At 37.4% G+C, this 21,947-nt stretch overlaps 1 protein-coding gene across 1 annotated transcript in view; it reads left to right on the forward strand.

Moving 5' to 3' along the window:
- The window catches only part of LOC134801873 (uncharacterized), a 399,153-nt gene extending 383,034 nt beyond the window's left edge, over positions 1–16,119 (forward strand). Inside the window, exon 5 of the transcript XR_010145725.1 lies at positions 16,081–16,119. The gene's annotated coding sequence lies outside the window, so the exon portion shown is untranslated. The remainder of the gene's footprint in view (positions 1–16,080) is intronic.
- The last annotated feature ends 5,828 nt before the right edge of the window (positions 16,120–21,947 follow it).

A 21,947-nucleotide genomic window follows, 5' to 3' on the forward strand; every position in this document is an offset into this window, starting at 1 on the left:
ATCTCTTTATATATGAATAGGGCATTTCAGCCAATCTATTCTACTTTTGTTCAGTAACGTACACACCTATGTTCAAAGTTCAATAACTCATTTAGACCACTGTTCAAACTTCCGCTTGTGCGAAGTTTCCACAATAACCAGGTCAAAACTGGACAACTGTTACTACGCGAAACACGGCCTTATGTTCTTCTGTGCAAGGTCCAAATTCATTTAGAAAAAAGTCCAGAAAAAAGGCACAAATATTTGCAAGCACTATACAATAGGAATAAATCGTGGTGAACTTTGAAACGTTTTTTAGCAAATCGGGCGGAAAATATATTGTTTACTTGCCTTATCGCAGTTTTTTGTAGTTACCTTTTCTTTCTTTCGTACCTATACATAGGGGCTATTCATAAATTACGTCATTTCAAATTAGGGGGGGGGGGGGGGTCTGGACATCGGATGACGGTAGCATAAAGTAGGAGGAAATGGGGTCATTTGATGCATGATTTTTGGATGATTATAGGGGGGGGGGGGTCCAAAATCGTCAAAAATCGATGACGTAATTTATGGACAGCCCCATATAAGCATAATGAAAAACCAGCCAAGTGCGAGTCGGGCTCGCGCACGAAGGGTTCCGATACCATTACGCAAAAAACGGCTAAAAAATCACGTTTGGTGTATGGGAGCCCCAGTTAAATATTTATTATATTCTGATTCCGTTTTTAGTATTTGTTGTTATAGCGGCAACATATATACATCATCTGTGAAAATTTCAACTGCCTAGCTATCACGGTTCATGAGATACAGCCTGATGACAGACAGAGAGACGTACAGCGGAGTCTTAGTAATAGGGTCCCGTTTTTACCCTTTCGGTACTGAACCCTAAAAAGGGATGTTAAACAACGGAAGTATCATAGTGAGTTTTGAAATAGAAGCTGTGGAAGTGTGAGGAAATAGTCAGTAAATCGTGACAATTAAAATGGTTTACGACTGAAACGATAAAGGAGTTATACACAGCCCGTGGTTTACTGAGAGGCTGCTGGGATTACATGTATATTGCATTACATTTAATGTGATTGCTCTAACATTTTATGAGTCGGAAGGTAATGCAAACAATTTGAACTGTTGTTTTTGGAAGCCGACCTAAGTCATAAGTAAATATGATTTACCTTCCCAACTAAAATTAGGGAAATGCCAATCGGATTCTAATCCAAATCATTGCAAATTTAGTTATGTCTAATATAATGAGACGTTAGTTTGATAACAAGCACTCTAAATGTAGTAACTGTAGTAAGTAATAATATTTTTATTTTAAAATCTTTAAAAATCTGTTTAGTGACAATAGCAAATAATCAGGCGGCATAGCACGGTCGCGTTTTTATCCCTTGTCACCATGCCTGTCACGTTCTAACAAGTATGTAAGTGCGAAAGGGACGCGCATAGTGATAGTCGATAAAAATGGAACCGTGCTGAGCCCGCAGAATTAGATACGAGTAGAGCCTACGTTGGTATATTCATATATTTTCAATTTAATTTATAAAGTTATCCAATTCAGACTGCCGTTAGTATAGTCTACATAAGTAGAAGTGTACAATCCTCACATGTGCTGGCACGTCAGTCTCTAAAAGCACCGCAAGACATGCAAAAAGAACGCCCCATTTAAGTTGCATCTAGCTTTCCGGGGCGCGTGTTAACCCACTTCCTTAAAACGCGGGTTTACTGAAACCATTTCTGTCCCGTGCTATCTTGAACATTACAAACATGTAGGCAAGGTGCCAGTGGTAGCCCGACATAAACCACTACGATAAAAAAACCTTTAGGATTTAGGAATGCAATTTTAGATTACATGCAAGAGTGGTACTCTGCATTCGAAAATAAGTGTGTTTAGCTGTTTGTGTGACACGGACAACGTTTACGTTCAACTACGTTCGTTAAAATTTCGCTTGTGTGAGGTCGCCACTATGGGATGTCGCCGCCGCCATGTCTGATTGTGCGAGATGCATCCCTAAGGGAAGGAATGTGTCAAATGAAATCTTGCTTTCCATTGCCTTACCTTATATCCAGACGTGTATTTTCATTTTAACTTGTACTTTAAAACGCGACTTAAGCCGAATATCAGTAACGTTTAACCGTCACATTCCTGACAAAATGTATGGGATTTGTCATTAACCGCCAGTTTTGTGACGTTTGCTAACCTGATGCCGTTAATGGTACACAGTCAAGTGAAAATGCCCATACACTCCAAAAAATTTTTTCAACTTCGTATAACCCTATATTGAATCTTATATCATGATTACATACAATAAACGTCTAAAGTTAATACGCTGCAACGAAATGCTAAAAGGGCCACCTACATTTGAAACCGGGAAGCAATTTCTTGCAAGAGCCAACCCACTTTCTTAAGTCGGCCGAGTGCAAATTTTCGGAACACACGCGACTATGAAATGCATTTAGATGCAGCCATTAAGAAGTCGGTCGCAGTAAAAGTGATAGTGTGACTAATAGACGTTTAGCGGTGTTGAAATTGCTTCGTATTTTATTAGTTTTGCCGTCTTGGGGTACATTAATTCGCCGTAGAAATTTTATGTGTCTAAACATGCCCGGAATTTTTGTCTGATGTTTTATGCCTAGGAATAATTTCCACTTAAGTCTAATATGGTTAAATTGAAATAACGACTGACATGGTAACAGGTTGTTTTACCAAGTCTGGAGTAAACTGACCAAATAAGTAGCATTAAGGTTTGTGTATGTCAAATCTTTTAGTGTAAGTTATATAAAGATTAATATGGGAAAACGATACTCTCGCGTGATAGATGGTATTCGTAAATTTCGTAATGTCCATTTCAATCACATCAGCTTTCGTAAATTGGTAAGTATCTTTAGGTTAATTAAAATTTTATTACAAATAACTTTTTATTTAACCTGGTATTAATTTATTTGTTAATGATCAAAGTTAATTGAAATAAAAATACAACGACCAAAAAAACTATGGTCTTTTTATCTGTCGTAAATCACAACAATAATAAGCCGAAAAACATCAGAATATACGGGAATAATATTTGATAGTTACTTATTAGTATTACGTAGGTAATCCACTCCAGCATCATTTATCAAATCAAAACAAAAGATAACAATTTGATTTATTGCCACGAAATCTTTGACAAAACATTAACGAATTACGTAAATGTCGTAAATGATTCCACTGAAGATAACTCGACAGGTAAAACCACGGACACTCACTCCCCTAACGAAATTTAAACATTAATATTCTAAAAGATTTTTACACCGTTTTCCGAACGAATCCGCTACATTTCGGACCGAACTTTTTAACTTTCAGCGACATCTTTTAAAAGATTATCTACAAAAGAAAAAGGACATTACGGGAGCAATTTTTCATCGCGGACAAGCAGCAATTTTATTTTGTCTCGCAAATGAAACTGGAAACTGAAAAACCTCCGTGTCCGCAGAACACATTAATGTACTGAGTATCATCAAGTTAATTAAATAAGAGCAACTATTCCCCCTGGTTGGAAGTTGTTGAAATTACGTGTATAAACACGGAAAACGGAACTGGCTCCTACCTTTGACACAACATTAGTAAAATTAACTCATTTAGACTCGAGTTAATGAACTCCTTGAAATTTAATTCATATTTACGGCGATCGATGTCTGTCGCCGTTTGTTCAATATCGTGAGGACTTTGTACTAAATACAGTTTAAAATAAAATGGAAGATAGATCTAACGACGTCTCATACTCGTTAAAAGGGGGTTAAAAATTATCATAAATACCTACCTTTATGAAACATCTCTTTTTCGCGATTCATGTTAAAATCGAGTCTGTTTTCACACAAACCAACATCGAGTATTCGCTTTTATTATTTTAAATACCTACTCAGCAAATTTTCGCCTGACATTGCAATTACTTAAAAATATTTAGAGTTTTCCATTGGCATTGTCGGCCTTCGCAACAGCTTTTTATCAGACTAACTTAAACATGAGCAAGTCACAAAGCTGACTAAGATAAAGAGTTCTTAAAGTAATGACGCAAACTAACGTCACGTTTAAATATAAACAATTACGGTAAGATATTAGACTAGTTTCGCCTAATAGCTGCACGCATTAAGTAACAAATAGTTAACATTTTTGAGCAACCGTAATAGGCCGCACAATATTTGTTGTATTAGTTACAGCCAGCCAATCGATTTGATAATTGCTAACAGACATCGTTGGTAATTAGATCGAAACTGCCAATACTAATCCAATAACAGCATCATTTACTTGAAAACTTCTCCGTCCAATATTGAACGATCCATTACGTAAAAAGTTGTTCGCGTTTATTCGTTTTGTTGTTGATAAGTTTTATAACTATCCGTACCTTATCCCTGTGGGAATGTCTGTGATGAGAGACCGGAGGCGGGTGCTGCGGCGGCGGCGGCACCTGGTCGCGGCCGGTGACCACCACCGGCAGCCCGTCGACGATGGTGACCATCACCCGCTTGTCGGAGCTGCGGCGCCGCTCGGCGGAGTTGCGACGGCGACGCTGCTCGTCGGTGACCGGCCGAGCGAACACCGTGCGCCGATCCACGAAGTTGGCGCGAGGGTCTACTTGATTCTCTGCCGCCCTGGTAGCTGGAGTGTGGCTTTTAGAGCGTTTCAGGAGCCTCATCACATGGGATTTGAGTGCATCCGGCTTGCTAACCGGCGGAGGCATGTGATCCGGTTTATGCTTGTAGGATTGAGAGTGCGCGTGGTGGCGCTGCACGGACACCGTGTGCCCCATCCCTGGTGGTATCACGTTGGAGAGACTCTTGACTGCGTAGGCAGCGTCTACTTTGTTGCCGGCCACGCACGACACTTCGTACATTACGACGCCTCACACCCCGAACGCACGGGACAACTTCTACGAACTCTGTTTGTTTACAGCACAGCCATGTTTATCCGTATCACTGCAATCCTTCACTCACACGCCTCGCATTGTCGGATCTTACGCGGAATCACACACACGAACACTGCTTACATTTGCAAGCTGGAGTTGTATTTGAGTGTCGCACGCGAGCACCTTTTGTCAGGTCGGACCGGTTAGCGGAAAAAAACTATTGAGCATCACATTAAAAAAAGTAAACAAAAAGTCGCGTTTTTATCGGACACGACGGGTTGCTTCCTATTCAGAACAATCACGTCATTCAGTAGGTTTAATTAAGTTCGATAGTCCGGTCACGTCTGGCCGCGCGTCCGTTCGAAGCGAGCGCGCGGTAGATACTGGCACGGCATACGCACGCAGCATTAGGACAATCGTTCAACGATAGAGGATGATAACAGCGGATGCGTAGAGACGACTGTCGAGTCCGATGTGAGCCGCTAAAGGTCAATGTTTTGATGGAGTCAGCGAGTCATTACGATAAGAGGGTGAGACAAATTCATCCGCACGTCACATTTGGCGAGGCGCTTGAATACAACACGTCTTTATTCAGATGAGGGTGTAAAGGTGAATGGCGATAACGAGATAAACAAAATTTACATGAATGAGCCGTTTAAGGCGGATGCTGTTGACAAATAGCAGATTATATTTGCATTTTCTTCTCAGAAAAATCAGGCTTTGTAGAATTCCAGGGGATTTTTTGTTGTTAAAGCTAAAGCACGCAGATTATCTCGCATATAGGCGTCTAGATAACGTAAACCACATTATCTTAAACGCTGTAGTTAAGAACGCTAAGCAAATTCCACGGTTACGTGGGTGGAGGAATTTCCTTTGTCAGGGACCTCGGTGAATTCTGACAGTGCTGTGAAGTTTGAGTTGAAACAAATGTTTTGGGAATGCCAATTGAGATAAACGGCGCCTTGACAAAGTAACGCTTCCTTATTATATAGGATTTAATCGTTTGTTTAACACTATCTTACGCAATTGTGGGCTATGTTTGTTACTCCCTATTCCATTAAAAATATGTTATGAATTTAGTGTTTGTTGATTATACACACACATCTGGGGAAATTCTGCTTCTAAACCTAATGAGAAATTTATCAGAAAAGAGTTTGATGTAAATCTTTGAACTGTTTCATTTCAACAAAAGATTCTAACAAAGTATAATCAAAACAAAAGCTCATTTCTCAGATCATAATCAGAATAATCTTATAAAGTGTCCTTCACGGTATAATAACACAAGTTCCTTTCATTTTGCTCATGTCAAGGGTGAGCATAAGATTTCGCGATTGAATATCAATAGGGATTCATAAACAACTCAATTAAGTGAGCCAACTTACGGCAAAGAGATTTCGAAACATTAAAAGTTGTAGAATCAAAGCATTAATGGAAGATTTTATGCAGTTCTTTATATCTAATGAGTAGTGATTCATAAAAAACCTTCACAACTGCATTTACGATCATTTATCGGTAACGTATGAATGAATGGAGTGATTCACTATTTAGTATCAAGTTTAGTATTTATTTCACATTTAACATTGTAATGTGCTTTTTGTCCCAGAAAATTACAAAAAAAATAGGGGCCGATTGCATAACAACTTGTAACTAATAATAAGCGGAAGTCTCTTTACAATTCCCTTGATTAGAAAGAGACTTTCGCTAATATTAATAGTTATAAGTTGTTATGCAATCGGCCCCTGGTTGTGATTTATTTCGACAAGAATTGCTCCCGATTACTATTAAAATTATGGGAATTTTATCAGAAACCTGACTGAATATAAACCTGAGTATGAACCGCGAAAGTAAAAACAAGGCCATTCTAATAACACTCCCATCTGAAAAGCCGGCAACGCACTTCCAACCCCTCTGCTTACCATCAGACGATTCGTCTGATCGTTTGCCTCCTATTTCATAAAAAAACCGGACAAGTGCGAGTCGGACTCGCGCACGAAGGGTTCCGTACCATTATGCATGAAACGGCAAAAAATCAGGTTTGTTGTATGGGAGCCCTACTTACATATTTATTTTGTTTTTAGTATTTGTTGTTATACCGGCAACATCAGAAATACATCATCTGTGAATGTTTTCAACTGTCTAGCTATCACGGTTCATGAGATACAGCCTGGTGACAGACAGACGGATGGACAGACGGACAGCGGAGTCTTAGTAATAGGGTCCCGTTTTTACCCTTTGGGTACGGAACGCTAAAAAAGTAATTTTCTGCAACATGTAGGTAGCTCGTATCATGTCATTATCTATGCTAAATTAATATCATAACGGTATATTATTATCACATCTAAAACGATTTCAACAAACAATAGACTATTTGCTCCACACGTCGCAGCCCATTTCTGTTCCAAGTTGTCTGGGACGCAATTAACTTTGCGGAAACAGATTGAGCCATTTATAAGCCAGTTTCAATTTAGCCTCATGTTTACGAGTGAAAATAAACCATAATAAGTAATCAGGTCCACTTTGTACTAGTGTTGGTTAAGATTCAAGATTGAGTCCTCTGCTTTAAGACTCGACTCAGTTTTTCAGACTCATCATCATTCTAGCCTTCAGTCGCCCACTGCTGAGCATAGGCCTCTCTTCGTGTACGCCACTTATCCCGGTCCTGGGTAAGTCTTATCCAAAAGTGCCCCGCGATTTTTCGAACGTCATCCACCCAGCGAGCCAACGGACGCCAGGCGCTTCTTTCAGACTAAATATACTAGTCTTTATAAGTCGAAACTTGTGTTCTTTATCGAGACCTGAGTCTTTGGTAAAGACTCCTTTAAAGAGAACTCTCGTATTATGTACAAAAAGTTTCTAAAAGGCACGTGCTCCACATGAAATTCATGGGTTAGGTACCTACACATCGTTAATAACGCCTATTTGTTTAGTGTTTATTTAGATAAAACTTACAAAATGTTTGACGAAGTGTTTATCCGAAGACTGGAATAATTTTTCAGTTGCTCTTAAAAGACTCTATAAAGGAATCGACGCGGGATTTAATAGACTCGAAAGATTTTTAAGCGCAGAGTCGAGTAAAACGAGTCGAGTTCTTCAAATTTAGACTCAAAACACTTGAGTTCCTACCAACACTATTTACTACTTTGTAGTGAGACCAATAAAACACGATTATCTACGACCGGTTGTCGAGAAACAATACTGGTCGGTTGTTACTTGTGCAATAGTAAGTTTTTCAAGAGACCGGGCTAATAGGTTCGATAAATTGTCTTATGTAACATTAGTATGACACGCGAGGAAAGGCTTTTAACACGGAAGTATTTAGTCTGTTAAATAAATGGTGGCTTATAGCACGTTTTTACCGCCAAAAGAGTTCTTCAAATTTAGACTCAAAACACTTGAGTTCCTACCAACACTATTTACTACTTTGTAGTGAGACCAATAAAACACGATTATCTACGACCGGTTGTCGAGAAACAATACTGGTCGGTTGTTACTTGTGCAATAGTAAGTTTTTCAAGAGACCGGGCTAATAGGTTCGATAAATTGTCTTATGTAACATTAGTATGACACGCGAGGAAAGGCTTTTAACACGGAAGTATTTAGTTTGTTAAATAAATGATGGCTTATAGCACGTTTTTACCGCCAAAAGAGCAATTCAGATAATACATGTAAAATATCATGTGAATGTATATGTAAGTCCTTTCCCGATTTTATTTCTCTCGGAGACCTCGGAGTATACGTATTACGTGATTTTACACCGAGTGAGAAGGGGAAGAATAAAAATTAAATAAGATTGAGGGGTTATACACTCAACAGCAATTAAATCAGGACACTTTGTATAATAATTCACCAATTTGTAACCAGATTTGATTGAACTTGACTTCATTGTACGAAGTTTCACAAAATAAGTTGGTTATTTCGAATAATCGATCTAGCAACTATTATTTAATTCTTTTATATTTTATGATTTTAGGATAAAGGGCTAACAGTTAACCCTGTAATAGTTATTTGTACAACAAGAGATCAAAGTTTGATATTTCTTCGAGTGCTTATTTTGAGTCCCGTGCAAGCGAAAGATTCTATAATAGATTCACGAGCGTAGCGAGTGAATCTAATTTAGAATCTTGAGCGTAGTAAGGGATTCAAAAGCGCACGAGATGTAAATAACTTTGATCTCGTGTAGTACACAAAATTTTTCACCCTAAGCAGTGAGAACATACCTAGAGGGATAGAGATAATAGAACCCAAGTATATCGAACTTGTATTAGACCCCGCATGTTGAAATGACTATAAAGGTCACTTGAATGTCATTTTGTCTCACTCAGTGAGCAAAATCGCATTTTGCTCACTGAGTGAGACCTTCAGTGAGCAAAATGCGATTTTGCTCACTGAGTGAGACAAAATGACTCAGTGAGCAAAATCGCATTTTGCTCACTGTTTTTAAGAAGCAAAGTACCCTTGTTCGAGCTGCTGAGGTGAAAATTATATTGTACTCTATTTTTTAGCATTGCTTAATGACTTCTAAGTAGGTATTAGGACGTGTAATTAGCCTAAAACGCTTGAGCTGTGACTCAACCTCTGCCCACGATCCTATTGTATTAGCATGTTAATTTTAAAGTAAATGAACCATAGCGTGTTCTACTTAAGACAAAGCTGAGAAATGTAACATACAACAGTAATGGTATGAGATGAGATTCGAGTAGAAAACTGATTTAAAATTAATCGTCTACATGTTTCCGTTACATTTAGGCTCACTTGAAACCCGAATCGCTATAAATTATTAACGAATACCACCCTATCGATTATTCATTGATGTAAACGGTAGAAAGGTTCAGGTTAGCGTCCAAAATTAGCAAACTGTAGAAAACACTAAGGACAACACAGAAATCGAGAAACGCGATGTGAAAATTTTTGCGCTTTGCGGGAAGCATCAGAAAAGGTCTCACGATTTACCTACACCGCATAAAATTCCGAACTATCGTGCAACGCTACCGGATTACAGTGGTCTATGTTCTGCAGCTATAGAGTACCATTGGTATGTACCTAATTATTACCTTCGCCTGAAAGTCAATCATTATCACGATTCGAACCTCCAATTTTATTCCATAAAGCTATTCCAGCAACATTATAGCGCAAACCGCACACCACCCCTGAACCGAGAGAGAGCTAGTGAAAGCCTATAGGTACGTACAAACAAACAACCATTGATGAATGATACTTGCGTCATCGGTGTTAGTAGGTTTCCCTTCGAGTGTGTAAAGGCCGATGCATTGTTAGTACGATTCAAATATCATAGTAGTACAATAGTAAGACAATAAAACGTGCGTAATACTACTGGTGGTTTTGATTTGACCACTTAAGTTTTGTGTCTTGTGATTAAATTACAGTGAAAAAATTTGATAGGTCCAATCAAAAGATAATAGTTTCAAGTAATAACTATGTTGAAGATTGGATATATGTAGCGCGTAATTGACAACCTGTACTGTCATCCTTTTTGTTTGAAAACTGCTCAAATGAGAATTAGCTTCAACTGGATTATGGTAAGCTTTTTTGTATTCACTTAAGGCCATTTATGTCATGTACTTTTTTTGTTGCAGCAAGTGTCGCATGGTTAAGATGTCATCATCTTTTTTTGAATTCTTTATTATGGCGTCAAAGAAAGAACACGCAGGCGCAAAATTGCATGGCCACTCTAAGAATGAATTCATTAACAATATGTCCATGCTTTATTTCGCAGGTCGCTGGACATCCGAGTGTCGTACGGTATATTTGTTGCTTTTATATGGCGTCAAAGTAAGTACATATTCGTAGAAATAGTAACCACTACTCGGAACTCCTAGAAAAAGCCTGCTCTCCAACAAGTTTGGCAGCGCAAGCAAAACAAAACACTTGTTTACTTCAGCAGCGCTAGCCCCCGGATCCAGCGACCGAAACATAATGGTCCTTGCGAAACATTCCACTACGGCTGGAATTTATATTCAAAATAGTAAACGTGGAACAAGAGTGGAACAACATGTACGCTTTGCTTTTTGTTGATAAAACATTGCTACCATGAAATGGAGTGAGAACGAAAATGAAAATTGGTATAAATATGGATCCTTCTTAAAGTACCGCTGACATTTTTATTTTGTGAATCACGTCTAACCCAAGTAAAAGTGCCCAAAATAAACCTTGCAGATTTTGAACTAATTATGATGAAACAAGCTGGGAATTTAGTTGTTTTCATAACAACATAAATCCCAAAGTATATCACATTCATTTTCCCTAGTCATACAAATATTTAAGATTCTATGGTTTCAAGACATTTTTTGCCTGAATGATATTCATAAGTGCTACAAAAATTTTGGCAAATAAAGAACCGGTTGAAGAAAAGCATATCGGTTTGAGTTATTTAATTAAAAATAACGGTACAGTTTGAGCCAATCGCTGATATAAAAATGCCAGTGTAAAAAAATCGTTCGACAAAAGAACATTACGCAAGCCTTAGCCTAATGTGTGTATTCGAAAGACATAACCCCGTATCTACAACGCATGATTTATATGAGCCGCAAATGGTTCCCGTTTCCGCAAACAAACTATTGTTATTCAAATCTCTTTCGACGTCTTCGTGCGATAAGTATTTATTAAACAAACTAATGAGAAATCTAATGCAAATCGAGGAGACGCAAAAAAAGTACAGAATACCAGACTAGACGGTCCTCTGGGGACTTAGGTTTAGATGAGACTGTCGAGAGCCAATGCGACGAGACGAGTCTAAAATCCTTGGGTAAATATTTTATGTGCTAATAATCCCCTGATAGATTAAAGAGCTTTCGAAATGAAATTTTAGTCTGGCACATCATTAGTAAAGCAATAGGTACTTACTTTTGTTTTAGGTGTTTGAAGTCTAGAGACTTCACACAAAATTCATCTTAACCTACCAGTATTGTAAAGGGTAAAATACCTGTAAGGTGTAAAGGCCATTTAAACTGTATATCCTCATAATTAATCGACTTCATGTCTGTCGTTTGTCAAATAAACAACTACGAGTAAAAATCGTCTAAATAACACCTCAAAAAGCGATACGGTATCGCTTTTTGCTATCGCCGATACCTTTCGACTCACATTATCTCACGTCAAGATGTCAAGTTAGGTCCAATCAAACGTATGTCCAGCCCATAACCTTTTCAATTTCCCCTAAACATAGAATGAAAGAATCCCTTTTCTGACATGAATACATTCAGTTGGTAAACATATCATAGCTTTATATCAGTTGTGCCTCATTCGATAGGTCGTGCGGAGTTTACGATTCACTAAACAAGTACTAAACCTAAGTTTACGAGCAGGCTTGGCAGGTTTCTAATATAAAAACATAATAACATAAAGTACAAAGTATAGGACTGGAGATGGCAGACGGGTTGGTCAATTAGACGAAATAATTAAGACGCTAACTTTGGTCTTGCAGATCCAGACAGTAATTAAAGTCTACCTACAGCTACTTGAACAGTGTTTCATTTAAAAATGTACTAGATTTAGCTGTTTCTAACATAACTAGTCAACTAAACTCTGCAAATGTCCAAACGAGGCACGACGGGGCGTGATATTCACTATTGTGCTTTGGTCTGTCCATCATCTCAAGGTCCTAAGAGACAATATAATATAATGATAGACATGTTGCGATAAAGGGAGAGAGGAGCACTTTCCGGTAGAAACCGATTCTGTGACTATTTCGGGACTGATCGGTAAATGTAGATACTAAACATAGTTTATTTGGAAAAGAGTATGTGAAGCCTTCAGATATTAAAGATTGACAGTTCATTAAATAAGATATTGACACGTTTATCTTTCAACGAGTTTACTAATCAAATTATTTGGCAATTTCAAGAGTGCGTCACAAAATTGCGAGATAATAACTTCAAGATCGCTCTTTGAAATTGTTGAAAGGGGGGATTTTAAATGTTAAGAGGACTTGGTTGTATTGTAAGTGAAAAGGGTGGAGATTAAAACGATATCACGGTTCACCTGTGCGTCCAGACGGAGGGTAGATGGAGAAATAATGAGCGGGGTGAATACAAACAGAAGTTTAACTATGGGCTCCGGGCGTTATGCTTTCAGAACGCACTACAACTGTTAGTCGGGTAAATGAGAAAGCACCTACACAATAGTTAAGGTGACCGTATAGTTATGCAATGAACTTCTCCCTGCCCAGGATACATGTAAATTTTGCATGGTGAGCGGTGAGCGTACACCAAATGTTCGCTGATTTCTGCATCTTTAAAATTCTTTTTCACTATACACCAACTGGTAAAGGCTCTCTTGATTGTTCAAAAAACTCGCTACGCATGTGGTTCAATTTTGGAATCTTTCGTTTGCTCGGGTATCAATATTAGCACGAGCGGTTAGACAACAACTTTGCCCCCGAGTGAAACAAATAACTATTCCATCTCCAACGCGATGATACCTCATGCAAAAAATAGTAATTTTATATCGCCCATTACAGCACCCAGTACGTCGAACCAATTCAAGTAAAATATAATGCTGTTATCCTACAGAGATTCCGTCAAATTTCTCTTACAATCTTTTACCGAGGGAAGATATATTTACGATACCTTTGAAACATCATCTTACCTACAGCTTCAATGGCTGGAAAAGCAAGATATCAGATTTTCTTTCTTTATTAACTCGTTCGAAGAAATTTCCGGTACGACTTTTCGAATGTTCTTCACAATTGACCCAAAACAAAAGAGAATCTCAACGGGTGATTACATCTAATGGCACCATTTAAACGTTTTCGGGATTAAATTGACGGAGACTTAATTTCGCAAAAAGCCGTTTAAAAGTGCCGTCAATTTATTTTCTTTACGACTTACTTTTTATTAAATTATTTTTATTACTACCATTAACAACATAACCCGACGTAGTACAAAACCTGACAAAAGTTCAACCAAATCAAAATTTCCCCTTTGTACCAGTTGTGCCAATAAAAGACCCACTAAGTAATAAATAAACTTTTCTTTAAATATTCCTATGTTCAAGTCATAGTATAGTGAATGTAGGTGCTATCGATATTTTCAGAGTTTACGTTCCATTTCAAAACGAAACTACACAAACGCAAAGCAAAAGCAAAAACGCCGACTATCAAGTTTTCGCAACCGCACTACTTCTCGTTTGCACTAGCCACGTTAGTATTTTCGTAGATTGCAGAAGGCACACGATGAGCCAAGACCAGTGTAGCATGACCACTAGATCCACAGTAAATATGTGTAATCTTAGTTTGCACATATACTGGTCTTGATCTGTCAACTCAACTGTGCCTTGGACTGACAGCTCTGAAAACGGCGAGGAAATGAAACGTCACCGTGTGAAAACCCTTTCAGGCGTTCCGACCGACATGTTCGACAGTTCTTTCTCATGTAAAACTTAGGTACCGGAACCACAGACAAGAATATAAAGGCTGTTAGTATCACAAGACAAGTTGCAATACTTATTATCCACAATAGGGTACGGTAACGGATTGCCATCAGTGTTGCAGATGAAGTCACAATAGTTAGGAATAGATCCGTATAAGTAAGTATTAAAGTAAAAAGCTTTAACCTAAGTGTTACAACATAGCTAACTCTTGCAGTTAAGCTGTACTAAGCGTAGTTTGATCATACAAAGTTTACGGGTCTGAGTGTTTGAGACGTCGCTAAGGCTTGCTTACATGACACTATACATCAATGACGAAAAAACTCCTTGAAATTGAGTCTTTTCAACTACTCATTCCTACCGGAACCATTTTCGGGAAACGAACGCTTGTTACCGAGAAAGTAAATGATACATATTATGATAGTCGAAAAAGGGATATGAATGAAATACAAAAGGCTGACGTTTATTAAATAACCGCTGAACCTTTCGCAGTGATTAACCTTCCTTTTTATCGTTATCCTTCGAAGCCTCGCTTAGTTTATTTCGCCTTTTCACCTTTCATTGGTTTTTATTTTTCCTTCCTGTATCCAAAGGTTTTCTGTTCATTAAGATACGCCAATATTGTTTACCTCTTATATATTGTTCCCTTCATCTTAACGCTTTTCTACTTGTATCTAATTGTCCGGAATCCGCTTAGCTACTTAATTTCGATAATTGGCGTAGCTACTATAAGGGATAACGTACGTAATTTATTTTAATGTGTGTTTTAAATATTATAATAGCTCGTGCCATCTTTCTGGTATAGATGCGAATCGTTATTTTAACGCGCAACAGCAAATCATGGCCTATTGTCTAGCTTCACACACAAACCAAAGCATTTCTCATAAACAGAGAATAATGAACCTAGATTCAACAACTAAAACTGTAATGCCTTAGTCACAGGAACTTAAAATGGCACACAACTGGACCGCCAACTTACACCGAATACTAACATTTACTAACTCTAAAGACTCCGAGTACGGATATGATGGTCGGACTTGTCTACGTGACGCTTTGATGATGACAATGTCTGTATCTTTCAATCACATGGTGTTAGAAAGTGACAGCTCCATTATCAGGTGGATGACTCCGTCCATAATACATCTGCAGTCAATGAACGAACTATATTTCTATTCAGAACCGTTCGAAGTATGTAAGTAGGTGATAACGATACGTGACGAAACTTATATTCGAATAATCCAATTGAATTCGATGAATGAATGAATACGGTCCGACGTACGATGAATAGATCGAATGATGTTTGGTTAAAAGGGCTTTCATGAAAATATAATTGGAAATATCTTATATTGGACTACGTCTGAGATAAAAGCCTTTGTTTGTTTTCGGCGAGCAATGTATATTATTAAATGCGATATTAAATTGTTCACTGCATTACTTATAAACTTATCTCATTTTGTCATTTTTAGGGTTCCGTACCCAGAGGGTAAAACGGGACCCTATTACTAAGACTTCGCTGTCCGTCCGTCCGTCCGTCCGTCTGTCACCAGGCTGTATCTCACGAACCGTGATAGCTAGACAGTTGAAATTTTCACAGATGATGTATTTCTGTTGCCGCTATAACAATAAAAACAGAATAAAATAAAGATTTAAATGGGGCTCCCATACAGCAAACGTGATTTTTGACCAAAGTTAAGCAACGTCGGGCGTGGTCAGTACTTGGATGGGTGACCGTTTTCTTTTTGCATTTTTTTCCGTTTTTTATTTGCATTATGGTACGGAACCCTTCGTGCGCGAGTCCGACTCGCACTTGCCCGGTTTTATTATTGTCTTCGGTTACCGCGATAGTTACTCATGAAATAAAACTTTTGAAATCGAACTGATGTAGGATGTGGGGGATGTAGTATGAATTCAATATATGCGATATAATCCGTTTCAACAGTTTTATTTTTGTCATTTTTGTTTTTATTTATCGATAAACGGCATAATCGCAGATGCTTAAACGACAAAACGGAATCGGACGCAAGAAAATCCGTAGGTATTTTTTCAATGTTTGGAACGTACCTACTGTTTTGGTGCATGACCAACCAACTGTTTTGGTGATCATGATCTTAAATTTCTAATAACAAATAGCATATTTTCTCGAGCATAATGATAAAACACTTGCCAAATTCTTGCTTTTTGCTTTTTTCAATGAAACTACCATAAATCAATCCTGAAACACGGTAAATTAACTCCTTAAAACGCACGAGGAAACCAAAACACCATAAAAATCAAATTGGCTTCAAGCCAAATCCTGGTTATCTAGCTATGGATGTATGTTTCTACTTCCGTTTAGTTCTTTATTACATTCCTGCTAACAACTTTAGCACTTTTGAGCGTAGAAATAAAGATTATAATAGAGTGCATGTTACATGCATACTCATCAGTAGAGTCTATAATAATAGACGATTATCGCTGCACAATGGGTCGGCATTGAATAGCATTGACCGAGCCGTTAGCATTGAAATTATTTGACGAAACTACTAATTAAATATTTTCGGTACAAAGAAACGACAATGCGTCTTTTCATTTAGTACTTAGTGATAATTACTAAGCAGTAGGTACTACTTAGAAAACGAGTAGTTTACAAAGATTTAAAAGGAGTAGGTACCTATACTATACATGCTTCCCAAAGGTAACAACTTTCTTATATCTGATAGTCATAAATCACAGATAAAAATAGTAAACCTAGTAGACCAAGAAAGTCTTGAAGCGATAAACAATATTTTTATCTTTAAAATCTCCGTACCAAAACCACTTTATGGTATTAAAACATAGAAAAAACGTAAAAACAATTACAATTCAATTTTCTCTTCACCTGTCATGTCCTTTACGACAACTGATCCAATTGTCGATAAAAGAAAGATTTCATGATTCGAAATACATACATTTTTATACCAGTACTCGATGTTAGAAAGGTCTTTTGGTTTCAAAATATTTATAGCATGTATAGTATTTTTGGAGACATACATTACATTGCAGTGGCTGCGACCGTTTTCATTCACTCTCAAACTGTCAGTCAGTTGGACAGGCGATTAAGTTATGTCTCTATCTCCATTTTCCACACACGGTGGATGCAGTGTCAATATAAAATAGGAGTGACTTTATCGTGCAAAGAACAAAAGAGCGGCTATGTAGGTAAATATAAACCCATGTAAATAAAAGTCTATAAGAAGGGATCTTTACATAGCAAGGAAAAGTAAAAAGACAGTTTATTATGTAAATAGATATAAAATTCCCTAAAGGACTTTGTGAAGACACTATAGACAGAAAGGTGCCTCACCTTTTTCACGGTAAATTACTGCAAATTTTGTCGAAATCATTTTTGGCAACGTTCATAATAACAACGACAATGTCGCCTAGGAAACCAAATTAAGGACCAGACATAATCAGTCAAAATCAAGGTACGGTATCTGTATCGCCATATGGAAGTATATTGTAAGCAAGAATACCTAACCTACGTACATCTTTCAAATTCCACTCCTGCATAAAGAGCTCGACTCTACTGTGCTCGGTTACCAGCAGTCTATTTAATATAATGAGCAAGTTTTCCACTATCTTTTAAATTTGTCTCATGTTTGTTTGTCATCGTGCAGCACCCACTCGTGTTATTTATTATTGAATCACATGTACTAGATCAGTGGAAAACTTCGGACCTATCGGGCCCTTGTCACGGCCACTGTGTAAATAAAACCATCATGGTAATTACGGAATACGTTAACAAGATCGTTTATCCACTACAAAGGCTATTTGTCGCCGGCATTTTGGTCGAATTGAGAACTGGATTGAATAATGAGAGCGACGCTCTGAGCGCTGTAAATTTTATGTTCCATAATACATAGCACTGTATGTATGATAACGATGACGTATATTCGTCTTGCGCAGATCAGACGACATAGATATTAGTATGGAAGGATATATGAGTATATACCTTTTCGATCAATGAAGATTTGAACAACGAAATTGGACTTTTGACTTTGTTGTAACGTGTAAATTCTTTATCCTTTGCAATATGTGTGCTCCCAATTACGTTATGGGATCGTATTGTGGGGGAATTGCTCTGAAGCAAATAGAGCATTTGTCGCACAAAAAAAATGCTTGAAAGCAATTTGGGGTCTAGGCACAATGGAGTCATATTATCCAATTTTCATTAAAAATAAATTTATGACGCTACCGGGCATGTATATCTTTGAAACAGCTAAACTAGTAAAGGCAAATATGTCACTATTTAAGCCGAACGACAATTTCAACCGGAGAGCTGAAACTCAAGTTAATTTAACCATGCCCGCCCCAAGACTAAAACTGTACCGCAAAAACTGCTACTACATGGCCTGTTTAATCTATAACTCTATACCAAAACAAATAACGGACATGGATTATAACAATTTTTGCAAAAAACTTAATTTATGGTTGAAAGAGCAGTGCTTTTACTCAGTCAAGGAATTCTTAAAAGAAACCAACTGTAGATTTAATAATTATGCGCAATAAAGGGCTGCAAATGTAATTCTATGTAAAATGGTTTATCTAATTATAATTTAATTAATGCAAGTATTCTGTAGGACATCCGTTAATGTAATTATTCTCATTTTGGTAATGAACTATTTATAAATATTGACATTGTTATTAAGCAATAATTAATCTGTGAAATGTAAATATATGTAGAGTAAATGCATGTTAGTAATTAAGTATGTATAGTAAAATTTGCACGCCGTAAGTCGGCAGAATTGTGCTGGACTTATATTTCTATCTAACATCTATGTAACCATGATTCTAGCAAATAAAATAAATTACATAATTACATTACGTAGACGGGTCTCTCCTGGATAAGACTAATACAGAGCATTTCAATCGCAAGCTGATACTCGTATGGCGGTCGTGGTACTTTATTTTGAAATTACAGCAAAATCATGAGATGCTTAGACTAACCTAACATTTAATCAAGTATAAACAGTTTTAAATAGAAATGCCTCAGACCGATCTCATCTCCGGCGTCACTTCGCTGATGTAACTAACTTTAAGTAAGCACTCAGGTGTAAGGGAAATATTTTGAGACGTTAGTCTGGCTGTGACAACAAAGAGAGGCAATTAAGGTAGATAAAATAACATGGACAGGCAAAATAGGGCTTTTGTTAGAACTTTATCCACGGAACTTAATATAAAGTTGTATGAAACTAATTACATTTACTAATCTGTTTCCAACAAAAGAAAATTACTGTTGGTATAGACCTAGATAGCTAGACTATACATCTATACCTTGAAACTCTCATGTATAAGAAGACAATTTCTGCGATGCGTTTTTCAATTAACAAGATTACGAATCTTAGGATAGTCATAAAGAAGATACTTTAACCCTGTATAAGGCACAAGGGTGTTAGGAATTATGCAAATTTGAACCCTATCACTTTGAAATAAAGTTCAAAATCAGGTGGGAAATATGTTCCCTCTGCCTTATAAAGGTTTAAGATTAATAAAGGTGAACAACTTTAACCCATAAAAGGCTGATGTTGTACGTTTCGAATTTATACGAAGATCAAAAATGTTTAACATCAGTTTCCTTACCTAATTTGACTTCGGGCCCCACAACACCCGCTTGGAGCAAGATACTCCTCTTTTTCTACACCAGCCGTCAAACATCATTACATCTCTAATAGTTTCCATTTATCTCACAACCAAAGAAGCATCTGAAAAAGGCCGGGCATGTTTCGTTCAGTACAGTCGACGTCAAAGATATGTTTACACTTTTCGCCTTATTACAAAGGAGTAAGGTACAAAAGAGTAAACATATATTTGACGTCGACTGTACCATCGCCCACACTGTTAACTCTCCCTCGGTGGACCTTATGCCTTCTGTAATAAGGTCCACCGATGGACATTTAAGATTGTTGTTGTTTGTACAATAGCGCGACATCGATGTTAAACAGAGCGTTAACTGTGGGGCACGTCCAGCGTCCGAGCGGGATGCACTTTGTTCATGTTGACACCTGATGCGAAAAAACCTATTGACTGGTAATAGTCAGGTTGGACTTGATTTGTGAGAAAAGGATGGTTGCTTTGTTGTTTCTATGCCTTGATAAAGAGAGAAAGATGGATTTGCAGCTACTATGGAAGGGATTTTACGAATCTAAAATAGAAGTTGGAAGGATTTTAGAATAACACTGTGATGCTTCACTTGAGTTTTGACATGGTTTCTACAAGGAATATGCAAAGGTCATAATTAGTACAGAATGATATCAAAGTATATGGATATCTCATCCCAGTACTTTACGACATAAAACATCAACAAAGCTTCAATTAAACTTATTTTTCGTAACGAACTTCCAAAACTTTCCAAGAAAACTCAACAGACCCAAAAACCTTATTCTTTCAGTACATAATTATTTCAAGATTCTCTGAGAGCAATTAAAACTCAAAAGCCTAAAGCAAGCAATGGATGATTGAGAAGTTCTAATTTAATTTTACGGGCAAAAGGTCAATTTGTTGAAGAAGTGACTCCTGGAAAATTTTCTGTAAAAAATTATCAATTTCTTGCGTTGTTAGAAAAGATTCAGTTTAGATCAACGCAAACAATGTTATTCTTAGATATTTTGTATTAATTGAGTTTGAAGTTACAGAAACAGAAGCAATTTCAAACGAAGTTCCAGAGTTGATTATTTTGTGCTTTTATTTTAATAAAAGATCAATTTTAGAAAAAGGCCTTTGGAGTCGAATTCAAATTAGTGTCCCGGTTAAACACTTCAATTACTTTTGCCTGACCTTGGTCGCAAGTTTTGTGATGAGACCTGGTTCGCCGCACTCGCTGACAAGAGGCAAAAACGACGACAAGGTGTCTCAGTACCGGTTTCATCAAATCTCTCTTGTCAGGCCTGTGGTAGACCATGTCTGTCTCGCATCGGTCTATTCAGCCACTAACAACGGTGTCTCTCCGGTGTCACACCATAAATCGTCTGCAATAGACGCAAAGGCCAATGCTGATGATGATGATGCTTGAAAACTCAAGCTTTTAACTATCCGTTCGCAGTTTAAATAAAATTTATTAGTTTTTCGTTGCTTTTAGCAGACAAACAATCAAATTTCATCAGCCAAAAAGAAAGTTAACAATTGTTCATGATAAACACGCCGCCAGCGATCGTAAACGAGTTTCCAATAGGAAGCCGGGATAAAACAAATCTGTTCGATTTGTTCTTGTAGCGTCCGAGATAAAAACATTCGAATGTTCCGAGCTAACGGTGGAAGAGGAAATCGTTACATTACTCTTGCAATGAAACTTATACTGCTATCATCAATACTGTGTCACTGGCGATGGCGTAACGGTTACAATGAAGGCGCGGTTATAGGTTAGGAAATATATATTAGTCTACTTTTCTTTGCCTATTCTTAACTGTTAAACCATACTGGATATATTTTAATAGAATGAACCACCGATTCTTACATGCTATTTCGAGCGTTAAAGAAACTACTATTTTTTTTTTTAATTATTTAAAATATTAAATTAGTGACATCTTTCCCAGATTGTACTTCTAAAACTTCCGCTATCACTTGCAGCAGTTGCAGCCTATAGAGATGCACCCCATCTAATTCGTTTGAAAGAATGACACTTGAATAATTACATCCGAAGAAGGGTGTCAATATGATTTTCTAAGTAATAAATCAACGATTATACAGTCT

Source organism: Cydia splendana, chromosome 23 (assembly GCF_910591565.1).
Source record: "Cydia splendana chromosome 23, ilCydSple1.2, whole genome shotgun sequence".
Lineage (NCBI taxonomy): Eukaryota > Metazoa > Arthropoda > Insecta > Lepidoptera > Tortricidae > Cydia > Cydia splendana.